We start from the raw sequence: 11,951 nt of genomic DNA, 5'->3' as shown, positions 1-11,951 counted from the left end.
GATCAAACTTAAGGGCGTTCTAAAGCAATTTTTCCCCCCTCCTTACTGAATCTTTCAAAATATTAGCATAAACAGCAAAAATTCCTCTTAAGTATTTGTGGCCATGTATTCTGTCAGCTGTATATGTACCTTTGATTGTTCATCAAGCAGAATACTGAATCAGTACCTGCTTCCAGAAAATAAAACTACTAGATTGAATTTTTGTAATAGATTATTTATGAAAACATGCTATACTGATGCATGTTGAAATAACTTCCATATTTACAGCCCATCCTTGAAACTGTCTTTGAGGGGCCTTACATCCTTACTTCTACTTGTGTGCAGATGCATAGTAGTTCCTTTTTAAAGTAATGAAAATAATGGCAAGAGGCAGTGCCATTCAACATATTGTTTTAACAATGAATTTATTTACAGTATCTCCTCTCTCCTTGACCCTTTCCAACTCTACAAAGAGAATGCTTAATGGAATAGAACATGAAATCCTTTGAAAAAGCATCTCTTTTGAAAATGTTCTTAAAACAAAGGAAATGTTGCTTTTGGGCTTTCCTAGCCTCTGAAGGTCTAGAGATGATCACTCTAATTTCTTCATAAAGAAGAGACAGGGCAAAAGGCAAATGCCCCAAATTTCTAACCCTCATAAAATACATATTTGTAGAATTGTACGTGTGTGTGGAAGATAAGCCATGACAGCTGATTGCCATTTGTCTGCTTTTTTTGGCAGGTACTCACTCAAAGCAATTTCAGAATTTTCCTTAATTTGCCCAGACTGTTTGGATGAAATCAGCATATCACTTTGTTCCCTCTCAGTACTTGGAATCAGCTCAAATGTGTGATGGGTTAGGTGTAAAAGCCTGAGCAGTCTGTTATATCTCCTAGTGCACCACACTGCGAAACTGTGTGAACAGGTGAGTGTACAAAAAGAAAAAAATCACTATACTGTTGGAATAACACTGCAGTACTGTCAGTTAGTTCCCATCAAGAAAGGAACATCAGCTGAAGACCACTATTTGATTTGTATCTTAGGCATATGCCATGAGAACACCTGAATCCCAGGATAACACCACAATACAAACACACTGCTTTAATCTTTTTCCTGTACACACAAGAGCAGCTTTTATTTTAACCTTTTTTTTGTTTGTTTTTTATCAGTTGCAGCAGTAGCAGCTTGCTCTTGTTTCTTCCCTCTTTACTTTTTCAGGATAAAGAAATTTCACCACAGTGAAATTCACCACTAATAAATCTGGTTCTGATCATGCATAATAATCTGATCGCCAGTGGTGGCTCATTTTTCTGCAGTGCTTTTACCTCCAATCAACAGTAGGATAGAAGCAGAAAGGGGTGAAATATATATTAATATATAAGCACACTTCATTACTATATATATATATACACATTAATATATAAGCACACTACTACTGTAACCAACCTTGGAGTATATAATACATCTAATAGTACATATACTTCACTCCTCAACCAGAAGTTATGTCTCACAGATTGAAAAAATACACATACTCAGTTTGGATAATGCACTACGTATTAACCCACCTGTAATATATATTTATAGGGGCTGTGCGTGTGTGTGTGTGTGTGTGTGTGTTTGCCTTGTAGCAAATCCCAGTCTCAGCTGTTGACATGGTTTCTTTCATGCACATTATCTCCCATATAGACATATGCATATTTAAAGAAATGGACATGAAAAAAAAAGGGAAAATTTCTAAACAGCTTCATACAGAATCTAGTCTTTAAACTAGCTACTCCTGCTTCACTGACAAGCTTGGTTATTACAACTCATGTTTGCTGATTTGTAGATTTATATATGAGTGTGTGTTTAGTTATGATGGACATCAACATATCTCTTTGCACTTTTCACTTTAAAAAGGCATGAATATCTGAAAGAGAATATGAGTTAAGGGAAAAATTTTAATAACTCGAGAATTAATAACTTCAAAAATTCAGAAAGTTCCCATTTCAGGTAAATTCTGAAAGTTTGAGATGTGAAAAAGGTGAAATACAACTTTAAACTCAATCTAGAATGGAAATGCTGCTGTAATTTCACAGGGAAGATCTTTTAGAAAAGCATTCAATTTTGTGATGTGAAAAGGGGTGTTCGAAATTTAAAGATGTGAAGAGGTAAACAACACATTAAATGCCTTCCACCTGCCCAAGGAGACTGATCTGTAGACTTGGCTATAGAAATACCCATCCTTAGATGGGCCTTATAACAGTATTACATGGGCCCTGTCCTTAATGGACTCCTGGATGGCAAACACTTGAAGCAGGGAAGAAAAGAGGATATGCTAGTCCTCACTGCCTGTGCAAACAGGTTATCAAACCTGTCACTGTGTCCTAACTTTGTGTCCAACCTGTAAGCATGGACAGCATGTTCCAGCAAGCGTCAGGATTGTCAGGAGACTGCAACTCCAGGATATGCCACAGTGCAGGAGCAAAGCAACCTGTGCATAATCATTGCTGAAAGACGAAATCATACCGCTCAAAATTAGAGATTAACAAAATGTTGAGGTTAACAAATATAGAGAGATTAATAACAAGTCAGCTTTACTCCACTTTTATGTTCATTCTATTCTTCATAAATTATTTAGGAATAAGCTTAAAAAGCTAGGTAAATGTATATGGTGTTCATATAACTGCTAACTTAGCTTGGAACTCAGTAATACCCTAATTTCTCCTACCACGGTCACCCTCAGATATGACTGTAGGTCTAATTGGCAAAGCATTTTCCTATTCCCTACGTATACTGTGTGGAACATAACATTGGTCTGATGTACCTAGCTGTAAAACAACCTTTAATCCTTCTTTGGGAAGTTCTAGGGACTTTGAAATGTCTTTTGCTTTTCGTCTTTGATACGAAGCCAATTACAAGTAGCAACATAGCAATGACAAAAGTGGAAGAAGTGAGAAAAAAAAAAGAGAAAAGTGTGAAGGAGAAAGAGAAGAGGAAGCGCTCTCCCAGGAGGTGAGAGGATTTGCAGGATCACATGTGAATGGTACAATTTTCTCAAGATCAAGAGTATTTATTAAGGAAAATATAATAATGGTGAATAACTGTCCTCCCTTACCATATCCTGTAAATTATTAGTATTTAAACAGTATTTGATCAGTGTGTGAGCAAGTCTGGAATAAATACCAGAATAATTGAACTTTATATTCAGTTACCATCCTTTTTTTCCAGTTATTTTGACTATAGGTCTGCAAATCTCTGTATCCTTCTATCTCTTCTTTCCCCATGGAAAAATTATCCTTGAAGACTTTTTGACTTCAGAAAGTTTGCTTTGTTCTTTCTAAGTGTATTTACATTACTTTCTTCTCCCTTACTTGAAAAAAAAAAAAACAAGAAAAAAAAGAAAAAGCTTTGAGTATGAAAGATAGGGTAATTTTTCTCAATTGTATATAAAATAAGTTAGACTACTGGATTCACTGACAATCTGTCACCCTTGCGGACTCATAGACTATCTAGTAGGTATGAATCTGTGCATGTTATCTGAAAGCAGAATTCAAAGGTTTCCTTGGGCACAAGAGAAAGTATAGTCTGAATTGCTCGTTACTTTGTGTATTTTATCTGTCATTCTGATGGCAAACAATGCCAGACTCCTCAATACAGCAGTTTTTCCAACTGATCCAAACTGCTGACTGATGGTTTTTCTTTCCAGCTAACATCTATTTCAAACCTAGGATTTATTCTGTTAAGAGAATTAATTGAGCATACATATTTTGATAAAATTAAGCTGAAGCAATAAAATGGGTAGGACCTGATCCTGACACTATCCTGACGGATAATCTTTATCCCAGTCCCATTTCCACACACAGAGGGTTTTTTTTTTTTTAATGAGAAAGCTAGATAAATTACCTCAGAGTGATAAAATCAAAGAAAGACAGGCAAGAAATGGAAGAGGAGCCGTAAAGTAAGGAAAGGTATGTATATCAAACAGAGACCGGGCTAAGAAAGCAAGAGGTACTTTCTGTGGCAAGTGGGGGAAGTACATCAGCTATGAACTTTCAAAAAACAGATGAGACTGGCACCTGTGCCAAAGTATTCCTCCTCAGGCTAGCTATCTTAGATCTGGGATACAGCTAGCACGCTGCCAGCTCCAAGAAAAAAAATGTGTAAAGCTACCTAGCACTGTTGTTGAAGGTACAGAATAAAACATCAGACCTCTATCGGAATAGAAACCTCTTAAATCACCTATTATTACCATAGAGATATAATTTAGAAATGCAAAAAACACTTGGCTAAAAGGAGAACAACCCAAAACACAGATATCTTTAGGATTTTTACCATTTAATATTCCAGTATACTTCAAAAACTACTAAACTAGACTTTCTTACGCCAATTTTTATAGGTATTTCCAGGTTTAATAGACACAGCAAGTACACTTTTTGTTAAACAAATAGTACGCAAGCCTTCACAGGTGAACAAGCTTTCCTTTTGGCCTGCAGGTTTAGATCAAATTTTTGTTTTTGTTTGTTTGTTTAATTCAAAGCAATGGTTCTGCATAATGTCAGCTACACAGCTGCAATGTAGGTATAATCCGCAACTGAGCATCCTCAAAGTCCTTTGTGTGAAGGTAAGAACAAATTTGTTACAAAGGGTAATCAATGAGTCTTTGAGATTCCATCTATGTTTTCTCCTACCTTTTCTTGACTTTTGGAGTTGCCGGAACTTTCGGAGTTGCTAGAAAATTCAAGTATTTCTTAAAAAAATGCCTTAACTGGTGATTTAGAACTTGACCACACTTTCAGGCAGAGTTCAGAATGAATCTTACTTGATATCATACCGGTAGGCAGTTCTTCACTTCACCATGTTCGCATAGCTCTGCAGTGGAAGTCAATGCTTAAAAAGGGTACAGTTATCCACAAATCATTTGGTAGTCACCAACATTTCTATCATCTTGTTCGATACAGTACAGTCCATTATTTGTTACAGGTGGACTTCCAAAAGTGCGATCTACATTTCCCCTTGAATTACAAAGTTATACTCCCAGTTTGGTCTCTTTGATTGTACAAAGGAATCTTCCTTCCTTTGTGCCCTGCACAACTAGAAAGGTTGTGCTTCAAATATCTTTTTGTGTTTTTCTTTCAGTGAAAGGTTTTTGGGTTTTTTTTCCAGAATGATCCTATACAGTACTCAGTCTATTGTACGATATTAATCATGGCTTATTGGATTGGGGCCCTTTTCCTATTCCTCCATCCAAAGTTTTTAGAGAAAATTTATGAAACTTTGAAGGGTAGTAAAACAAGTTTTAGAGAATTTATGTGTTATAACAACAGTGGTACTTCCTTTCACTTAAAAAAAAGGATTTAGAAATGAAAATATTTAAGCTATCCATTACTGTAAAACTCAAACTTGAAGGATGAAACTGAATAAGTTTTTTTGGAGATAAAAATAAGCTTGCAAAATGATGACTTTTTTTATGCCATGTGGAATTGCTATCACCTGTGTGTATGCGCATGTGTTTGTAACTCCTGTCAGCTAAGTTCAACTGACTAAATCTACAAATTAATGGCAGTGGATGTTAATACATCATTGTAATTCGTGTTGCAGAAGGCAGCAGATTAAACTGGATTCTGTTCCCTTGTGCATTGTTAACCACTCCATCCAAACAGCTGCATCAGTCAGCAGCCTCCTCTTCCCACTCCTAACAAAACAAAACAAAATCCTAACTAATGACATTGAATGAAATACACACTACCATATGAGTTTTTCACCAGATTCAGGTAATCAAGCAGAGAGACAAGAATCATACACTTCACAAAAAGCACAGAAGAGCTACAAGCTATTACAGATCACAGTGCATGGCAAAAGCTGTGCTAAAGTATGATGGACACTAGAGGGTGCAGGTGCTGAATGTACCTTAGGCATAGGCCAATAATGATGACACTTATGATGACAACCTATCATCTGAGAATATATGTATTACCCCTTACAGAGCTCTAGAACTTCTCTCTTCATATATGCATCCATCAGTCTCTGTTTTTAAAGGAAACAAACAAGCCAAAAAGTCCCAGTTTTCTGACTGTTATTTGTTTAAAAATGAAAATATATCTAGTCTTTAACAAAGAAACTTTATTCAGTTTGTGTTTGTCATGTATTTCTTTTAATACATCAGTTTTATGAAATATCTCCTCAGTTTTCCTGAACAGTTCCAGAATCTTGTCTTAAGATTTACCCTAGATAGGTTTAGGCTCAGTCTTTGTGAGAGCTCTGTTATGAAAAGAAAGTTTAAGAGCGGGAATATTTATTTGATGGCAGAGAGAAAGAGGGCTTAAGCTGTATCATTAACAAATCTGCTTGGTAGATAGTTGAGGAATTGCTATAGAAACTAGTTCTATGGAGAAATGGCACACCATGCTAAACATACGCACACAGAAGTCATGGCTTGCAGGACAGGGCAGAAGAGTGGTGTTGCTCTCTCTATGAAGAAGCAGTGCCAAATGAGCAAGTGGAAGTGCTGAACTACCACAATTTCTCTCCCTGCGAGGAATAGATATGTTGGTGGACTGCCAGGTGGAGAAATGCTGAACTGCTCCTAGCCTGTGAGTGGTAAGGAAGTACCCCAAGTATAGGCTAGCAGAGGTGGTATGACTGAGAGCTAAGAGAACAGGAGCCTGGCTGGAACAGAGGTGGAGCAGTACCAGAAAGGACTGAGGTGATGAAGAAGTGGAACTTGTAAATCCATAAATAAAACTTTTCCCTACAAGCCAGTACTGAATCCACATGACAGTATGAACTACAGAGAAGAAATACTGAGAAAATCTGGTTTTGAGAGGTAGTACAGGGATTGTTGTCATTAATGATCATGCAATTAAAGTCCCCATAATATGTCTTTACAGCACAGGTGGAGGTTTAATCCCAGATTTTTCCTCTCTTTCCATTCTAGGAAATACTACATTAAACATACTACATTAAAATTTAACTCTGCCTCCATACATATTCTTTCTGTTGTTTGTAGAAGTGTATTTCCCCTTGCAACACTAAATTATTGTGCAGTGATGTTACAGGTAGCCCAGAGAGGGCTGTCCAGCTCCTGCAAACATGGCAAACAGCATGATTCTTTTGATATGAGCCCTTTCTACCTCACATATGTTGTGAACTCTAGTTACAGAATTGGTTTAAAAGCACTTCAGAATTCTGCAGATGAAAGTAATTCTAGAGCTGTGAAATGACATCCATGACTGTAATACCCAAAGTGTAAACAGCTGTGAGTAAGTGTAGGTTCTAAAATTTAGTTTAAAATTTAAAATCCCATGCTAAAGCTGGGAAATTATTTTGCTTATTAAAGATTGCTAAAAACATTGTTTTCTCCCATATGGAAATTTTTTGTTTCTTGCATTGGCCACAGAACTTTAGCTGGAATGTATGTACACATCAACAGGCTAAATTTACAGAACAACTTGTAAAAAGTAGTACTGGTGGGAGTTCCTCCGTTATGATTGGAAACACTCAGGCCTTGGGAGATCCAATTACAATTCCCTTTCTCTGCTTGATGGATTTTCAATCTGCACTTGAAGTCTCCGAATAGGACTCTAACCACTATAATTTACAGCAGTCCACATGAGTTTCTCCTAGTCTCTCTTAACGCTATTTTCTCTTCAGCATATGCACTAGAAGAAGGACTAAAACCCTGCCATCTCCTGAGTTAGAAACTTAGCCATCAGCCCAGAGTGGCATTTTTGTACTGTTGGGGTTTGGGTTTTTTGGGGAGGTGGGAGGACAGAGAGCAAGGCAGGTTAACTTTCTGGGTATTCCATAATCTGAAATTATGTCCTTCATTCTTTTCCTTGAGCTGTTCCACTTTCTATAAAATTACTTAAGTGTTAATAGCGGCCTCTTGAGAAGTGTGGCACCTGGGTATAACATCTGCTCTGGAATATATTTATTTATTTGTGCAAGTGGAAAAACATCAAGAGAAAACACTGAATTAGCTTATCATTTAGTGATTATAGCTTGGTGATTCCCTGGAAATTAAGAAATGCTGCATCGAAATTTCCTCAGGGAAAGAAATAGACTGAATGGTGCTCTTCCTATTCTGATAGGATGCCCAACCTCTCTGTTATTCAACCATAAATACTACCACCTGCAACAGTTTTGTGAAACCAGCCCTTCATTTTCTTGATTTTTCTTATCTACTCCAAAATGGAACATTTAATTTTGGCTCAGAGAAAAACATTTGCATCCAAGTTCTGATTTTGGAAAGAAAAAAATCAAAACATTTCAGTGTTTATTCAGTCCATTTTTTTAACTGGGAGTTCATCAGCCAATTGGGGGAGACCTGATTCTCTTAAAGGAGATTTTTCTCCCCTTACAGAACCAGAAAACAAAATGTTAATTTTTTTTTTTGAACAAGAACAAGGATGAATACCAGCACATGGTAAAATTGTTGTTTGAATATGCAGCATTGTATCTACTTCCTCACAAGTAATTCTCTCTAAGCCCTTTTACACACTTTTACTTGAAATCCTTCCAGTGCTTTGCAGGGCTCGTTCACTAACTCATAAGCACATAGCAAAGGAGAAAAGCATTAGTAACAGACTAAGGGAGTAGTAATGACTGTGGAGTCAAACTGCTGATAACAACGGGAGTTTAATATTAGCCATTAACCTCTACGACATCCCTGCATTCAACCTGGAACCAGCTCTTAGAAAACGCTACATTGCCTATTGATACACAATCTAACAGAAATACTCACTTCTGAAGTTCTTGCAATCACAAATTCTTTGCTTGCTTAAGACTCTCGAAAACAAAACTAAAATAATTGTGAAGGCTAAAACCTAAGGATAATGAAAATTCTGCAAGCATTTTCTATGGAAGTGTTTGTCACTTCTGTGCAGATATATGATTTCTCCTGCAGGGACTGGAGGTCAGCTTCAATATTAAAAGATGGATTTCTGGACTGCAGGAGGCAGGGAAGTGCATGGGTAGCTGAAACTTCAAGCAAATTCTCACAGCTAACTGTGTAACTAAAATTAAACAGGTGATGTTCAAGTACAAACTCTCCACTCTTTAAGGAAAACACTTTTTTGGGGAGGCAGAAGGGAATAAGGGGTAGAAGAAATGGAGGCACACTAAACTTTTCACTCAGTACTACCTTTTAAGCAGGTCAATTTTTGAAAACTCTTCCCAGCTCCTATCATTGCTTGAGTTTCCATAACCAGAGGGCGGCCAGGTTTGTCAGGGAGAGGTTATATATTTGATTAAATAGAGTTCCTCCTTCCCCCAGCTTTATCAGACAAACTTCTGAGACACAGTATTCAGTGTATATCTGTTGGTCTAATACCAAAAAAAAAAAAAGAAAAAGAAAAAGAAAAAAGAAAGAAAATTATGTTGCTTCCCACCAAACATTGCCTTGCATTTATTTTTAGGCTACTATGGCTACAGATACTATCATCACTATGAAAATAACATCCAAGTGGATGTACTTTTTGAGTTTTGAAGTTTCTCACAACTCTATTCTGTTTCTCTGAACACACTTAATTCTTTGCTCCCTTATTATGCTTACTGTTCTGTAATTTCTGATTCCCTAATCTCAGTTCTTCTGAAGGATCTTCTTGATACATGGAATTCTCTCTTTTATCATCACGTGCAGTACTCAAACCTCCTTTTAGCTCCTTTTGTTCCTAAATTTTATGTTCTGTATGTAGAACTGAAGTAACTCCTGATATGTTCTTTCATATTTCCCTGTTTCTTTTTAGAAAGTCTAAGACAACCAGACTACCCCTTTTCAGCTTTACATAAGAGGAATGGTTTTCTATTCTAGATCACATAAACTACCTCTTATTCCCTCCTAATAGAACACAAGTATCCTTATTCTTTGCCCTACAATGTTGCTTGCCTTTTAATAATCATCATATTTATTCCAAGACCTGAAAACATAAGCTTTTAATCCTTATGTCTCTGTATTTCTGCCTCCAATATTATTTTAAAATTTGGATGTTTCAGAAAGTTTCAAATGTTTCACTAATATGAAGGATCCTATAGAAACATTTTCTGGTATAATATATATTGGGCTTGGAATTTATCTATAAAAAGTAGTTAACAGAGCTAAGACATTTCCTTTGGACTACTCACGAACAAGAAATAAATTCCAGTTTCACATTTGATACAGGACAAAAGGGAAAAAATCTTAGCAATTGAGTATTTTCATCAGATGATGCTGAAGATATAGCAGAACTCAGAAAGAAAAGTACAATAGCCAAAAGGCATTTTAGTTAGATTGCATGAAACCTCAGCAATATTGTGACAAATCCAGATGAGTCACTTGGTTGCAAGGTTTTTTTTTTCAAAACTGAAAGGCACAGCTTTCAGCGTGGACAAACTATTCTTTTTTCTAGTGAAGTTTAAACCCCTGTGAGATCACTAATTGCAGTAAAATCTGCTATTTCTGGAACAGAAATCCGTAACTTATCTCTAACTATTGAAAAATTGAGACACTGTATTATCCCACATCTGACAAACAAGGCAAATTGATCTGACAAACTGATTTTCAATGCTGTGTATTTAAAAGGCTCTTATGTCAACATGTACAGGCAACGGCATTACTTTTATTCATAGCAAGCTTGCATTTATGCCCCTCATGTAGCACCAATGCTAGAGCATGCAAAAGGGAAACATTTTTAAAAGAATTCTATTAGAAAAATGCAAATTGCTCTGTACGATCCCTAAAGCATTGCTTAAATGGGTGATTCCTTATTCTATCTCATTTCATAAATATGCAATCTCTCCCTTAATGGGTACTTCCCCCACAGACCCCACAAAAGAAAAGAAATGAAACCTCCCTTATAATCCAGATTAAATTTAAAAAGTTACAACAGTACTGCTTTATATCCCAAGTCTTTGCCAATGCATAACAAATACAGTATTGCTATTGACTCCCTTTTGTGTTTTTAATGACAAAATCCTTAAGTTCACATGCATGTTGCTTTCAGAGGAGAGGGATAAAATACTGCTGTTTCCCTACACAATCTGTTAAGTATAACTTTGGAATAAGGAGCACAGGCATCAAACGATAGGGTGAAGATATACTTTAGTACTCTAAATATGGTAGTGTTAGCACATGTTATCATATTACTACCACAAAAGTATTTTTACTCATAAAATGTTGACAAAATGAAAAAAGATACCTTTGATCTCTATTCCTTGGAAGTGCTCAGTGATTTTATGAGGCAATTAATTTTTAATTCATATTTCTCCATTGGATATGTTGGTACCACTCCTAGCCTGTCATCTTATGAAGGCCTTTTCGCAATGGATCACAATAAGAAATGAAAACTAATCATGCCTCTTCAACATGACTATAAGCTTGTTTAGATCCCATTTCCTCTTCTTCTGTTAATTGCTCTCCTACAAGGGAGTGGTGGAAACAATTGTTTGAAAAGTTGAAACAGTTGGAGAAGCCTTCAAGCAAGATTTACTTGAAGCAAAGAGAAAATGAAATTAAAAAAGAACAAAAAAATCTATTTGCTTAACAACATATCTATATTTACCCATCTCATGTTCTCAATTAAATTCTGTGCTTCAGGCTTAGATACAGAAAAGAAAATTGTAAATGCTCAAAATACAACTCCCTTAAGAGTTTCAGAATGAAAGGAAAAAAAAAACATCCTTCCAAACTCTGAAATGTTAGGGTTCTTCACCATATTAGAGGTCATCTCTTCTCCTAACATCAGCTTTCTCCTGCTTTTGCACCAGATTATCAGAACAAAAACAGTTATATTTTTAAGCCTGCTTTCCAACCTTTTGTAGACTCCATTTACTAAACCATACTGATTTGTATCTGTTGTTTGCTGGATGGTTTGAGTTCCTTAGCTAAGTTTTACCTGCCTAAAGGATTTTACTGACTACTAGAAATACTTATTTTAATCCTCTGTCATGCAAATTTACAAACATTATGTTTTTTAACTGATTCAAAGTAAGTAATACTACTACAGTGATCCTC

Source organism: Dromaius novaehollandiae, chromosome 1 (assembly GCF_036370855.1).
Source record: "Dromaius novaehollandiae isolate bDroNov1 chromosome 1, bDroNov1.hap1, whole genome shotgun sequence".
Classification (NCBI taxonomy): Eukaryota; Metazoa; Chordata; class Aves; order Casuariiformes; family Dromaiidae; genus Dromaius; species Dromaius novaehollandiae.
The sequence above is the reverse complement of the archived record's forward strand: the minus strand, read 5'-3'. Positions refer to the sequence as shown.